At 43.0% G+C, this 16,501-nt stretch overlaps 1 protein-coding gene across 3 annotated transcripts in view; it reads left to right on the top strand.

Moving 5' to 3' along the window:
• LOC134225732 (cAMP-dependent protein kinase catalytic subunit PRKX) overlaps positions 1-16,501 on the top strand; it is a 246,886-nt gene that overhangs the window by 118,727 nt on the left and 111,658 nt on the right. The window lies entirely within an intron of this gene.

Here is a 16,501-nt window from a genome sequence, read left to right on the forward strand (position 1 = left end):
TGTTGCTTAACGTTTCAGGCGGGTGTACAGTTCTGCTGCAAATGTGGCAATGTTCGGTTGATAATGTCCATGGGGGAAGTGCCGTTTGGCCGAAATCCATTCGACCACAAGCCATTTGGCCAATGCCACTAGGCCGAATAAACCATTAGGCCGAAAGCCATTTGGCCGAATAGGACGTTTGGCCGAATAGGACATTTGACCGAATATGACATTTGGCCGAATAGGTTATTTTGCCAAACAGATCGTTTGGCTGAATAGATTATTTGACCGAACATTTGGCCGAGCAGGACATTTGGCCTAATAGGTCATTTGAAAAGTGAGGAATGAGGAGTGAGAAGTGAGACGTCTTACTTCTTACTTCTGATTTCTCACTTCTCACTGTGAAAAAAAGAGTAGTACGAGACGTCTCACTTCTCACTACTCATTTTTTATAGTGAGAAGTAAGAAATAAGGAGTGAGATGTAAGACGGCTCACTTCTCACTCTCCATTTCTCACTTCTCACTGTAAAAAGTGAGAAGCGTGAAGTGAGTAGTGAGACGTCGCACCAGACGCATTCCACGTAGATTGACACATAAATAACGAAATTTTAACATGATCCTCTTTAATTGGGTTGTAATTTTGATTGTATGACATTTGCCAGAATCAATTTGCCAGAATGATTTTTGACAGAAACCCATTTTCCAGCATGGACCATATGCCAGAAAGCCATTCCCCAGAATAGACCATTTGCCAGAATGTAATTTGCCAGAATGTACCATTCCCCAGAAATAGTAAAACTGGAAAATCCCGTTATTTTTGGTGTCTAAGGAATAGAAAAAGAATTATATAAAGAATGTAATTTTTCATAATGTGGATTTTGCATTATATACAAATGAAGGGATTTTCGATATAAATATTTTTCATAAAAGGGATTATTTAGAATATTAGACAATTTTCATAAAGATGATCAAGGCGGATACTATTTATCAAAAAAAAAAGACATTCATATTTGTCTATTACCTACCAAACAAACTGTTTACGAATGGATATCATATTCCTTCGCCTCATTCCAGACGCAGACTTCATTTCGAAAATTGAATCATATCTACAATGAATCACCCCCTTTGAGCGTGCTTACAGCGGCACTCTATAGTTTAACTTTCTGAAATCAGTATGACGAAAGGCATCTAAGGTTCGATTTCTCAAAATTAAGCACCTTCATCGAAAAAAATATTTGGTAGAAGTAGTAGCTGACACCTTCCTACATAACTGGTACCAAATAGTTTTTCGTGAAAAGTATCTACTTCTATGAAGAGTTCAGTGCGTGATCTCTCATGTTTCGGTCAGCAGAACGATCGCGTGGTCGGACGAATTATTGTGTTCTGCATTGCGCGGCCGGTAATAAAATTATTCAGTTCAGTGCGTGATCTCTCATGTTTCGGACAGCAGAACGATCGCGTGGTCGGACGAATTATTGTGTTCTGCATTGCGCGGCCGGTAATAAAATTATTCAGTTCAGTGCGTGATCTCTCATGTTTCGGTCAGCAGAACGATCGTGTGGTCGGACGAATTATTGTGTTCTGCATTGCGCGGCCGGTAATAAAATTATTCAGTTCAGTGCGTGATCTCTCATGTTTCGGACAGCAGAACGATCGCGTGGTCGGACGAATTATTGTGTTCTGCATTGCGCGGTCGGTAATAAAATTAATCAGTTCAGTGCGTGATCTCTCATGTTTCGGACAGCAGAACGATCGCGTGGTCGGACGAATTATTGTGTTCTGCATTGCGCGGCCGGTAATAAAATTAATCAGTTCAGTGCGTGATCTCTCATGTTTCGGACAGCAGAACGATCGCGTGGTCGGACGAATTATTGTGTTCTGCATTGCGCGGTCGGTAATAAAATTAATCAGTTCAGTGCGTGATCTCTCATGTTTCGGTCAGCAGAACGATCGCGTGGTCGGACGAATTATTGTGTTCTGCATTGCGCGGCCGGTAATAAAATTATTCAGTTCAGTGCGTGATCTCTCTTGTTTCGGTCAGCAGAACGATCGTGTGGTCGGACGAATTATTGTGTTCTGCATTGCGCGGCCGGTAATAAAATTAATCAGTTCAGTGCGTGATCTCTCATGTTCCGGACAGCAGAACGATCGCGTGGTCGGACGAATTATTGTGTTCTGCATTGCGCGGCCGGTAATAGAATTAATCAGTTCAGTGCGTGATCTCTCTTGTTTCGAAGAGGGCTTGGTAGTCATATGGCTACTGCTTCTGCCTCATATGCAGGAGGTCGTGGGTTCAATCCCAGGTCCGTTCCATTCTCCTACTTTGTATCTTTCTCTGTATTTCTCATGTTCTAGCAATCGCTAGAACTGGAAATGGACTTCCATACCGTTTCCATTACTATTCCTATACCTTCAACTTGAGTATTCTAACAGTAATCTGCTAGAATTGGAAATGAACTATGCAGCTCGTTTCCTACATCCAATTAGAAATTCCATCAGTTACCTTCTCCTATCTATCACATTGGCAGCTCGTTAACCAAGACGGACCTCTGCCTCTCCAACCTAACCCAAAAAGTCCAACAAATTCCGCATGAACTCGTGGCAAGTGCAGAGGTATATTCGGCTTGCAGTGGGCGAGTGATTGCATCATCATTTCCTCCCCCTTCCCTACATTGACTTGCATTCTGACGTGGCAGGCGCCAGTATGACCTATCAAATGAGATCACCAGTACTTGTACATTGAAGATGTGTGCTAGTCCCAAGCAAACATCTGTTGGTTCCCTGTGCAAGAACAGCTGATCTGGTCATAATGGAGTAGCAACTACGAGCAGTCAATCAAGCTCAAGCTCAAGCTCAAAAGTATCTACTTTTATAAAATCCCGCGTTAGATGCCTTTTGCCATACAAATTTCTGGCGGTTAACTCATGCTGGCAATTCGCGCATATATGATAGGGCCTAGATGCTGACAGCGGCGTATGGGAAACCATCCACTGTCAATAATTCATTGGATAATATCAATTTTAGTCATACTAGACAGCTATTTGTATTCATTGAAGAAGTTAAATCTACAAGTCTAGGCAAAATGTGTACTTTTAAATAAAGGATAACATCTACCCTCGCCTTAATCGGAGTAAGCGCCTTCTTTAAAAAAATGGATCATATCCACCATTGCTTCATTTAACTTGCAAACGCATATTTTCAAAGAAGGAATTACATCCACCATTACCTTAATCCGGTCCAGCGCCTACTTTTGAAGAAAGAATCACATCTTCCATTATAGTAATCCCAGCAAACGCCTACTTTTAAAGAAGGGATCACATCCACCATTGCCTTAATCCGGGCAAGCGCCTGCTTTTAAAGAAGGAGTCACATCCACCATTGCGTTAATCAGGGCAAGCGCCTGCTTTTAAAGAAGAGTCACATCCATCATTACCTTAATCCGGGCAAACGCTTATTTTTTAGGAAAGTATGAAATTCACCATTGTCTTAATCCGGGCAAATCACTATTTGAAAGAAAAAATCATCAACCATTAAATAAATTACATCCGCCATTATTGCCTTAATCCGGGCTATACCTGTTTTATGTATGCTTTCTTCAAAAGAATCTTTTCAATTGACCGCACCGGTGTTATATTCCTCAAATTCCTTATGAAAAATGTCCACGGTTATGCCAAAAGTTCATGGCGTTATGAATTATTGTGCATACTGGGGAAACGCGTGCATGGCAAATGGTAGATGACCAATTCTGGGGAATGGTGCATTCTGGCATACGGCTTTCTGGGGAATGGTTCATCCTGGCAAATTGATTCTGGCAAAAAGCCTTCTAGCAAATGACTTTCTGGCGAATGTCATACAACCGACAAAATAGGTTTGGAGAAATACGAAGTCAAGTTTTTGTGGTGAAAATTTGGTGAAAATATAAATATGGGTTTTGAGATATTTCAATTTTTTAATTTGAATATCGATTTTTTTCATTGTAAAATATTTTTTTACCAGTGTAATATTTTCTACATGAAGCTCTATTAGTCCCCTACCGTTGATAATCAAACAGTTTTTCCGTACAATGAACGGTTTCTGAGATGCATTTCTTTAAAAATTAATTTGCTCGATAACACATTCGACCTTTTCATAAATTACTCGAGAGTCGATTTTTTAAATTTGTTCAAAATAGTCTATCTTTAATACCGAACATATGTGACAAGTTTCAACCTAATCAACTATCATCAAGTTCGGTCGGTGTGTCATTCGGCGTGGAATCCGTCACCACTCACTTCGCGCTTCTCACTTTTTACAGTGACAAGACAGAAATGAGTAATGAGAATTGAGACGTCTCACTTCTCACTGTGAAAAATGGGAAATAAGTTGATAGAAGTGACACGTCTTACTTTTCACACCTCATTTCTCACTTTTCAAATAACCTATTCGGTCAAATGACATGTTCGGTCAAATGATCTGTTCGTCCAAACCCAAGCAAAATAAATCAACTCAATTATACCTCATTCTGTTATTGATACCATACTCTGTTATGAACTAGCCTTGCATAAGAGGTAAAATACCAAACAATAATTCCAAAAACTCATATGCACAATATACTCTGGTTTGGAATACTAAGCATGTTATGCCTAAAGTATTTTGCATATAAGTTTTTGGTTTTATTGTTTGGTATTTTACCTCTTATGCAAGGCTAATTCCTTCTTTTTTCTGTTATTGAGGTCGTCACTTCTGCTCGGGAATAAACAATTCGGTCAAATGTCCTATCCGGCCAAATATCCTATTCGGCCAAATGTCCTATTCGGTCAAACGTTCTATTCGGCCAAATGTCATATTCGGCCAAATGTTCTATTCGGCCGCATGTCCTATTTGGCCAAATGTCCTATTCGGTCAAACGTTCTTTTCGGCCAAATGTAATATTCGGCCAAATGTTCTATTTGGCCAAATGTCTTATTCGGTAAAATGTCCTATTCCACCAAATGTCCTATTCGGCCAAATATCTTATTCGCCTAAAGGTCCTATTCGGCCAAATGTTCTATTCGGCCAAATGTTCTATTCTGTCAAATGTGCTATTCGGTAAAATGTCCTATTCGGGCAGATGTCCTATTCGGCCAAATGACTTTCGGTTTAATGGAATGTTCGGTCAAATAGTATATTCGGCCAAATAACTTTCGGCCTAGTGGCCTTCGGTCAAACGGCATTCGGCCGAATGATATTCGGCCAAACGGCTGTTCGTCCGAAATCTCAACCTGCACATTCTCTCATTGATCGACCACCACCCGATCTCGCTCCTTCGCATATTGTCCAGCACTATGAAAGCAGTTCCTAGCTTGATCACGTCGAACCTATACCATTTCGTCGAAAGACATTTCGTCGAATGACATTTGGTCGAAAGGACATTACGTCGAATGGACATTTGATCGAAGGGACATTTAGTCGAAAATAAATTTTTAATCCAGTAGAGAAGTAGGACATTTGGTCGAAAGGACATTCAGTCAAAATCAGATTGTAGAATAAAGAATATTCGTACATTTGGTCGTATGACGCTTGATCGAAAGTAGATTTTCGAATTAATAATCTTGGTACATTTAGTCTAATGACGTTCCGTCGAATGGATATTTGAAATAAAAGAACTTAAGCCAATAACAATTAAAAAATAAATGATTTATTGCGGTGTTTCTAAAAGTCATATAATTATTGTTCCCATATTGTCCAAATAATGAGGGGTTCAGAAAAAGAATAAATAATACGAAAACGGTGAATATTCCAAGGTTATTCCCGACTGGATATTGACTACCGCGAACCCCTCTAACCGACTACATTGAATCTATACCACCTGGTCAAAAGAAATGTAGTCGAATGATGTTTCGCCATTAGACATGACGGCGAATAGACATTACTATCGTTACACGCATAACTGTCCCATGTACATCGGAAATTCCAGCAAACATGGGACGAATATGCGTATGATGGCAGATTAGGTCATTTATGATCATTTGGTCGAAATTAAATTTACGGCCAATAACTAACGAATTATGGTTGAAAGACCATTTTATACTGAACTAATTATTGTATAAATATTGAGTAAAAGAAAGAGTATCAATGAAAAGAATAAGAAAACCATTTCCATTGGACCAAATATCAGTCAACGAAATGTTCCAAAGCCGACTGCGATGACGTATTGATATCATTGGTTTTTTATCATGTCCCGAAAATAGAACAGAGGGTATTTCCCTATCAGTACCTAATATTTTGCTATTTCTGTATGTTTTCAATTTTTCTATTATCCACCAGGGTCTCCAGAATTTTCTGTTTTCTGTTGTTTCTTCCTGCTGATTGAACTTCCTCATGTCCAATGAATTCCTCTAACCAGTTTATTCATATATAGTATATTCATATATCTTGTGGATTATTTATTAAAATTTAACCAAAAATGTCTAAATGTCTTTTGACTAAATGTCCATTCGACCAAATGTCCATTCGACTAAATGTCCATTTGACTAAATTTCCATTCGACTAAATGTCCCTTCGACCTAATGTCCTTTCGACTACATGTCATTCGACTAAACGTCATTCAACGAAATGTCATTCGACGAACTGTCCCAAAGCCGATCACGTCAGCGAGTATGCGTATGCTTCCGAAGTTGAGAAGTTGAGAGATTTGTAGTTCCAGGATCCGAGTTTTCAATCACTAGTTCCTTTTTGTCGCTGTGGCCTTTACCTCCGGTACGTTTTCTCTCGATGATTATTCGTTGCTGTTTGGTGGGGTTTTTGGGGTCTATTTTATTCCTTTAGGAACGAGAGTTCCGTCGTCGGGGGTGACAATGGGTCAAATGGGGGTGAGAATGGGTCACTGCTTCAATCACTTAGAATGCTTGTAGAATAGATTGAATGTATCTGAGGGCAAGAAGACTAAAATATAAGAGTTCTTTTTGAACGATTTTGCTCTACGACCTCCAGACTGCCGGTGAGAGCGATGACCCATTCTCACCCCCCAGACCCATTGTCACCCCCGATGGCGGTACCATTATTGGTAACCCAGCATTTGACGTGCCAAGTCGATCGTTATGAAATTCTTATTAAATGCTTCGTAAGATAAAGACGCTACTAGTTTTCAATTTTAACACGATTACGTGACACTTTCGAATTTTTGATTTTGATTCGATTCTGCATAAGACGCCTTCCAAGTGTTGATGGTTTTAAAATTCCTCCACAGAAAAAAATCCGAAATAGGGGAACTGTTCCGTTTTCCATCTCACTGAACATATATTCATCTCATCGCAAAACAAATAAATACAGCACCAATCTCGTCGCTTCTTTTCGCTAACACGCGTGCTTACTGGTGAAAAAAATAAGAAACAAATCAAATTCCTTTTCATTGCTTTGTTTTTGATGGGATGGAAATAGGAGCTATAGGATGAAGTGCCGAACCGTTCCCCTATTATGTGGACAGGATCTTTTCCTCGGTAACAAAAATTTCAAACGTACACTCGTGTTATCAATAAAATATCTCCCAGTTTGCTTTCCGCCTTTCTTCACCAGTCTAGCTCATAAAAGTGTACGGAAGTGCCTGCGGATTTGACTTTGGTGCAATCCAGTCAGTTTACTTATACCTATATGGTGGCTCGATGACAATTTGAGACTGTCAATTCGCTAATCCCCTCCTGCAAGAGATGAGTGTCAACGGCTGCGCGCAAACCTGTGCGACGACTTTGTCACGACTCTTACGTGAGTTTATTGCTTTGAGTAACCGACCCGCGCAAAAAAAGAATCGGTTCGGAATTAGCCGGTGCAGACGTCTGGTGGGTATCCCTTGCTCCTCAACGGAAGACCCTTTCCCCGTTGCGCTTCGGTCCTGAGCCGATTCCCAGGTAAAACGTGTTTACCCGGCGGCGGCGGCAGCGGTCACAGGTTCGTCATTATTATTACCGCGGTAGTGACGGTCGTCGTTATGCCATGTCTGTTCTGTTGCATGTTCGCACTGCCTGTCGTGCAGCATCACCCCGTCGTGTTCGTTCACCCAGAGCGTCCGCGCGCGCCCAGCGGACGAGTCAACTCCAAAAAAGGCGAGGAAATAAATGAAGAGAAATTACTTAACGCAGCACTGATGATCATGACAACAACGGTGTGCGAAATTCAATTTCACTTTCGTTCCGATCGATGCCATTTGGTCATCTCATCTTGATCGTGTGGTGCGGTGGTCAGGCCCACCGCGATGAGTGCGGTAGGTTGTGTTGTGTGAAGTAACATAACAAGTTGCAGCCGCTCCCGCCCGTTGTTGGGTGTTGGGATTGGGACCACTTTACCTATAAGCCGTGGTCAGCTTTTTTCGGTGTGCTTCGGGCAATGTCATGATCAAAATGATTGATGATTTGCGAATGCAGCTGTGGAACCTGATGATTGTGCGCTATACGTAACAAACGATTGATGATGAATGTGATGAATAATCTCTTCATGCGATGCAAAAGCAGGTTCTGAGTCTTATGCACAACAGTCCTTAGAAGAATATTGGTTGCAATGTCTTTTTATCCTTTGTGGATGTCTCAAATATAAGTTTGTACAGCATGTTCCATTTAATTGAATTGTTGCATTTAAATTCGAGGTGCATACCACGTGGTACGCTTATTGCATACGTCAGTGAATTTTTTTAAAGTCTCATTGTTAGGTCGATTTAAGATGAACTTCAATCATCATACTAAATTCGAAAACTCTATTCACATTCTATACGTAAACATCTTTTTCGTTGTTTATAACCGATTATCTCTTCCGTGAATTCGATATGTATAGAACTCTTTCTGTACCTATTTGGTTTTCGCCGGCACGTGCATGAAGACAAAATATGCACTACTGGCCGAACATACCTTCGCATTTGCAACGAATTCATGCTTAATTTATTTGCATTTGGGGATTTTAGTTTTTTGGCAGACGTTCTTCTCGGCTAAAGGATGGCCGCGATGCGAGAGCTGCCGATATTATAATTGAGTGGATTGTATAAGTGTAGAAACGAGCTTTTTTTAATTTCTAATCCTAGCGGAATTGATAGAATCGACGAGAAGTAGAAATCATGGATGGATGGTATTAAGTCCACCTATTTCTTGTTCTATTCTTTTGCTAAGCTATTACAAGCTGATTGTTTATGGCAAATAGCTAAAACCATCTTCTTAAATTTGTATATCTAGACCAACATTTGAAAAGGGCGTAACAGCCAAAATTTATTCCTTCTGATTCTTTGTTCCCATACATAGCTTTATATGTAGACGGAGAATCAGAAGGAATAAATTTTGGCTGTTACGCCCTTTTCAAATGTTGGTCTAGATATATTCTTTAGTTATTTATTGATAGGATATTTGATGTTAACTAGTATATGAATTTGTGAATTTTGTGCGACAAGCATGATGATGCTAAGAGAAGTCGGGAATTTCTGACATCGAGGATACCGGAAATCGAATCCGCCACGACTAGTTCTGAAGATTGACTAAAATTTAATAACCTAACGATCAAATCCTTCAGCACTTAGTGTTCCAACATTTTACCACTCTCCTAAAACAAATAATGGTCGTCTCACTAAAGCGATTCCCAAAGGTTTTAATTCCTGTCTGATGGTGTCGAACATCTAGACTTTCTTCGACTTTCTTCGAAGCGATAACGGCGATATCGTTGTTCTTTACAAAAAAAACGAAAAGTTTGTATATATAATTGTTTTTTTTTATCGTACACGTATAAAAAAATAGATCTTCAGGCTTATTTCAGTGGGAATCCCTTCGGAGATTCCGGTGGGAATCTCTTCGGAGATTCCGGTGGGAATCCCTTCGGAGATTCCGGTGGGAATCCCTTCGGAGATTCCGGTGGGAATCCCTTCGGAGATTCCGGTGGGAATCCCTTCGGAGATTCCGGTGGGAATCCCTTCGGAGATTCCGGTGGGAATCCCTTCGGAGATTCCGGTGGGAATCCCTTCGGAGATTCCGGTGGGAATCCCTTCGGAGATTCCCGTAGGAATCCCTTCGGAGATTCCCGTGGGAATCCCTTCGGAGATTCCCGTGGGAATCCCTTCGGAGATTCCGGTGGGAATCCCTTCGGAGATTCCGGTGGGAATCCCTTCGGAGATTCCGGTGGGAATCCCTTCGGAGATTCCGGTGGAAATCCCTTCGGAATTCCGGTGGAATCCTTCGAGATTCGGGCGGGAATCCCTTCGGAGATTCCGGCGGAAATCCTTCGGAGATTCCGGTGGAATCCTTCGGAGATTCCGGTGGAATCCCTTCGGAGATTCCGGTGGGAATCCTTCGAGATTCCGGTGGGAATCCTTCGGAGATTCCGGTGGAAATCCTTCGGAGATTCCGGTGGGAATCCTTCGAGATTCCGGTGGAATCCTTCGGAGATTCCGGTGGAATCCTTCGGAGATTCCGGTGGGAATCCCTTCGGAGATTCCGGTGGGAATCCCTTCGGAGATTCCGGTGGGAATCCTTTCGGAGATTCCGGTGGGAATCCCTTCGGAAATTCCGGTGGGAATCCCTTCGGAGATTCCGGTGGGAATCCCTTCGGAGATTCCGGTGGGAATCCCTTCGGAGATTCCGGTGGGAATCCCTGCGGAGATTCCTGTGGGAATCCCTTCGGAAATTCCGGTTGAAATCCCTTCCGAGATTCCGGTTGAAATCCCTTCGGAGATTCCGGTTGAAATCCCTTCGGAGATTCCGGTTGGAATCCCTGCGGAGATTCCGGGGGGAATCCCTTCGGAAATTCTGGTTGAAATCCCTTCGGAGATTCCGTCTAAAATCCCTTCGGAGATTCCGACGGGAATCCCTTCGGAGATTCCGACGGGAATCCCTTCGGAGATTCCGACGGGAATCCCTTCGGAGATTCCGACGGAATCCTTCGGAGATTCCGACGGAATCCCTTCGGAGATTCCGACGGAATCCTTCAGAGATTCCGACGGGAATCCCTTCGGAGATTCCTGTGGGAATCCCTTCGAGATTCCTGTGGAATCCTTCGGAGATTCCTGTGGGAATCCTTCGAGATTCCTGTGGAATCCCTGGGAGATTCCTGTGGGAATCCCTGGGAGATTCCTGTGGGAATCCCTGGGAGATTCCTGTGGGAATCCCTGGGAGATTCCTGTGGGAATCCCTGGGAGATTCCTGTGGAATCCTTCGGAGATTCCTGTGGGAATCCTTCGAGATTCCTGTGGGAATCCTTCGAGATTCCTGTGGGAAGCTCTTCGGAGATTCCTGTGGGAATCCTTTCGGAGATTCCTGTGGGAGTCCCTTCGGAGATTCGTGTGGGAATCCCTTCGGAGATTCCTGTGGGAATCCCTTCGGAGATTCCTGTGGGAATCCCTTCGGAGATTCCTGTGGGAATCCCTTCGGAGATTCCTGTGGGAATCCCTTCGGAGATTCCTGTGGGAATCCCTTCGGAGATTCCTGTGGGAATCCCTTCGGAGATTCCTGTGGGAATCCCTTCGGAGATTCCTGTGGGAATCCCTTCGGAGATTCCTGTGGGAATCCCTTCGGAGATTCCTGTGGGAATCCCTTCGGAGATTCCTGTGGGAATCCCTTCGGAGATTCCTGTGGGAATCCCTTCGGAGATTCCGGCGGGAATCCCTTCGGAGATTCCGGCGGGAATCCCTTCGGAGATTCCGGCGGGAATCCCTTCGGAGATTCCGGCGGGAATCCCTTCGGAGATTCCGGCGGGAATCCCTTCGGAGATTCCGGCGGGAATCCTTCGGAGATTCCGACGGAATCCTTCGGAGATTCCGACGGGAATCCTTCGAGATTCCGACGGAATCCTTCGAGATTCCGTCGGGAATCCCTTCGGAGATTTCGTTGGGAATCCGTTCGGAGATTCCGACGGAATCCCTTCGAGATTCCGACGGTAATCCTTCGAGATTCCGACGGGAATCCTTCCGGAGATTCCGACGGGAATCCCTTCGGAGATTCCGACGGGAATCCCTTCGGAGATTCCGACGGGAATCCCTTCGGAGATTCCGACGGGAATCCCTTCGGAGATTCCGACGGGAATCCCTTCGGAGATTCCGACGGGAATCCCTTCGGAGATTCCGACGGGAATCCCTTCGGAGATTCCTGTGGGAATCCCTTCGGAGATTCCTGTGGGAATCCCTTCGGAGATTCCGGTGGGAATCCCTTCGGAGATTCCGGTGGGAATCCCTTCGGAGATTCCGGTGGGAATCCCTTCGGAGATTCCGGTGGGAATCCCTTCGGAGATTCTGATGAGAATACCTTCGGAGATTCCGGTGGGAATTCCTTCGGAGATTCCGGTGGGAATTCCTTCGGAGATTCCGGTGGGAATCCCTTCGGAGATTCCGGTGGGAATCCCTTCGGAGATTCCGGTGGGAATCCCTTCGGAGATTCCGGTGGGAATCCCATTGGTGATTCCGGTGGGAATCCCTTCGGAGATTCCGGTGGGAATCCCTTCGGAGATTCCGGTGGGAATCCCTTCGGAGATTCCGACGATCCCGACCTCCTGATTGTAAGGTAGAAGCGTAGTAACTAGACCTCCAAGCTTGTCTTAAACACGTCTAATCATGCACTAATGTATTTACTCACCGTCTGCATAAAGCACAAATCCGGATTTTGCGAATATTCTGCGTTCACATACAAACGCGCCCAGTCGTGCACTCTGAGTGAATGGCGTCCGATATGTAACACGGTCGATCTTGCTCTAATAAATTTGCTATCCAACCGCACAACTAAACACCTGGATCTCGAAAAAAATCTGCGTCCGATATGAAACACGATTGATCTTGCATTTATTTTTTTTTTCCGACAGCAAAAAACAAAAAAAACACCTGGATCTTGGAAAACTTCTGCGTCCGACATGAAACACGATCGATCTTGCACAAATAAATAATTTACTAATATAATAAATAACATATAAATAATACTTTCCGACCGCACTAAACAAAGATAAACACCCAGATCTCGAAAACAATCTGCGTCCGATATGTAACACGGTCGATTTTGTTCCAATTAATTTGCTTTCCGACCGCACTAAACAAAAATGAACATCTGGATCAAGGCAAAATTCTGGGTCTGACATGAAACACGATCGATCTTCCACAAATCAATCTGCTGTCCGGCCGCACAAAACAAAAGTAAATACCCGGATCTCACACACATCTCGTAAAAAAAATGGCGTCCGGTATGAAACAGATTTTGATGGGAATCCATTCGAAAAATCAGGCGGAAATCCCTTCGGAGAATCCGGCTGGAATCCCTTCGAAGATTACTGCAGGAATCCCTTCCGAGATTCGGGCGGGAGTCCCTTCGGAGATTCCTGCGGGAATCATTCCTGAGATTACTGCGGTAATAATTTCGGAGATTAGACTCTTCAGGATTTTTTTCGAAGATTGCTCTGAGAATGCTTTTGCAATTTCCTGTGGGAATCCATTTGGATAATCATACGGGAATCCCTTCTAAGACTCCTGCAGGAATCCATTCTTGTAACAGGTAACAGGTCAGTAACAGGTTTCCGTGTCCAATAAAATAAATAAATTATAAATAGGGGAGCTGTTCCATTTTCCATCTCACTGAACATATATTCATCTCATCGCAAAACAAAGAAATAAAGCACCAATCTCATCGCTTCTTTTTGCTAACACGCGTGCCAAATTACTTTTCATTGCTTTGTTTTTGATGGGATGGAAATAGGAGCTATGGGATGAAGTGCCGAACCGTTTCCCTACTTGGAGTCCTGGACCAAACATAAAATATCTGACAAATATAAAATTAAAAAATCACTGGGCATGACAAATCGCTTTTGTGCATTTATACAGCATTTTAACGGAATGCCCTTTCGCATGCATTCTCGAGAAATCTTTGTCATCCATGTGCACTGCACTGAGTGTTGTTTCGCGTGAAATTACTCAAGTTCAGTCACACCGTACCGCACAAACCCGTCCTTTAGGCCTGCATCATTTCTCATCCTTACCCCGTAATGGTTTCGCTTTTTTTCAAATATTATTTCCATCATTCATAACAAGAAACTGATGCTTGCTATGACTGAACGACACTTCTGATAGGAGGACGACAACACATCGTTTACCTATGGATCGGATAGAGATTGATCCCCATTGGTGGGATTTGGCCTTTCTTATCGGACTGTCACGACTGCCTGTAGGTAAAGTTTAAATTCGAAATATTATTCTGTGTTGCGGGACGATTTGTGATTATTTGAAACTACTACTCGCAAACTTACAAACTTACAGCATCGATTGAAAGCGATTTTTTCAACACTTGACAGCAATACCTTTCCGTACGCCCTTTAATAGAAAATATAGGAAAAAAAACACGATAGGAAAAGCCTCTTTTTGCGCCAGCAGCCGGTAGGTACCCATAACCACCTGCGGAGGGTTTCCCATTACCAGCGCGATAACAGCATTTGCACATTAGTGTAACCAACCAACAGTTCGATACATTTGCCATCGTTCAACGGATTTGCTGCATTGCAATCACGAGCCAAACCGACGAGACCGACTCATGAGAAGACTTGTGGTGGCCTTGCCCGCTGCGAAGCTGCGGGGACAAGTGACAAGGTTGCATTATAGAGGCGCGCGAACATCGTTTACCGATTATGTTGGATAGATGACCGTCGACTGATTGTGGTTGTATGGATGTTAATGGCTTCCTTCGCTGTGGTTATCGATAGAGACTTACACGTGATTAGTGGTTATTCTTCTGCATTTGAGACAGGAGTAAATTTATTGGAAGGCACTTGTACTAAACCATTTACGTTCCATTCCTGTTGGAATTTGTCCTGTTTTCAACCTAGCAGCGGTAATAGTCATATTTTCAGAATTCTTTTCCGAGGGTTTCTGAGTTTCCACCTGACAAAAATCAATTTCTATCGATCTGAAGCTTAGGAAGCTCACTAGGTCTAATGAAACTACAGTTCCACGACAATGCAATGGTCCTAGCAAAATTACATGATCGGTGATCGTAAACTTGAAAAATTGTTATTTAAACGCAATTGTCTATGCATTTCTTTCGTCCGTGCCGAGTTTGGTGCCTGAAGACTAGAGAGGTCCACTGAATCGCGAAGCAACATCAGCGATAGGTGCAGAGCCGGTCTTCGGTCCAATTTGTCATTCATCAACGGCAGCAGGTTTCCTTTATTTCTCTTAGACGTTAAGACAAGATTAAGGTGATTGTGACTGGCATCCGTAATATGATTCATTTGTCATTGTTGTTGTAGTGCATCGCATGCAAACATCGAGTTGATTTACCAAACATCGACTATCTCCGGCGTACGGAGCTGATTTTGCATACAGCTGTGGACGGCGAACAAAGTACCCGACGGATAATTGCTTGGACTGAAGATGAGCGAGTGCCGCACACGAACATTATTGTTTTCTTTTCTTCGGTCATTTGTACGGGCAGCCCCATCATTGCTGACCGCCCCAAAGACGGTCTTATTGAAAATGACATTTAACCACGGTAATGTCCCCTTTGTGTCGTGAATATGATGGCGAAGTAAGTACTTCGTGGCAGACTGATGATGGTTGATTGTCACGTACGTTACGAACAAGGCGGATGGCAGGTGTGCCTCATAAAGAGCGAAAGGGTAAATGGTGCTTGGCACGTCGGATGCTGGGAGACTGTGGTTGATGTTGTACTATGTATTTAGGCAGTGGCGTAGCCAGAAAATTGGTCTGGGGGGGGTTTTCCGAACATTTTTTTTTCGAAAAAAAAAATTTCTTCCAAAAATGTTGTCTTTGGGGGGGGTTTTATACCCAAAACCACCCCCGTGGCTACGCCACTGATTTAGAGTAACGTTTTAGCTTTCTTGAATTGACGAAAAATTCGGACTGGCGATAATCTGAAGCTTTTAAAAAAGATACAGAACACATCTTATACAACGGCACACAGTCAAATAACATAATTCTAATGGGATTACGAATGTTGACGATATGTTCTGGTAATTCAAATAGGTCCAATTTGCATTGTCAGTAGTTTCCCGTTTAATACCAAGCAAACCGTTTCAACCGACACAAACCTTCATAGAATAGCAGTTTTGAACATGTCGAGCAACGTCGTAAAAGCATGTTTATGACACCATTATCACAACTATCACAACATAGCATTTATTGCTAGTATTCATTAGAATTCGTAGTCGTAGTCGTAGGGTGATCTCAGGTCTGAATTAAGATTTGTGGAAGGCTTCGATTGTATCAAAATAAAAATAATGAGCAAAAGCAAAAATACTTGAAAAGGCGTAAAACATAGCCTACCCAACAGCTTTGAGCTCTGCCTCCCCGTGGTGTAAAATGGGCATAAAAGCAATTTCATATCTTACAGTCAAATGTAAACCGGAGAAACATCACTAACATAATCAGTTATTGCATAACCTGCAACGAATAAGATTAACGTGCATGTTGATCAATCAACGAAGCTGTCTTTACCTATGCAGCAACTTTATTGAATAGGCACATCATGTGCGTCGCCAACTGCGTGCAGCACAAACGTTGCACTACTTTCATGAAACCATCATCAATCTCCGCTGCACGCTAGCCATCGTTGTCCAG

The sequence above is a fragment of the Armigeres subalbatus genome, chromosome 3, assembly GCF_024139115.2.
Source record: "Armigeres subalbatus isolate Guangzhou_Male chromosome 3, GZ_Asu_2, whole genome shotgun sequence".
Classification (NCBI taxonomy): domain Eukaryota; kingdom Metazoa; phylum Arthropoda; class Insecta; order Diptera; family Culicidae; genus Armigeres; species Armigeres subalbatus.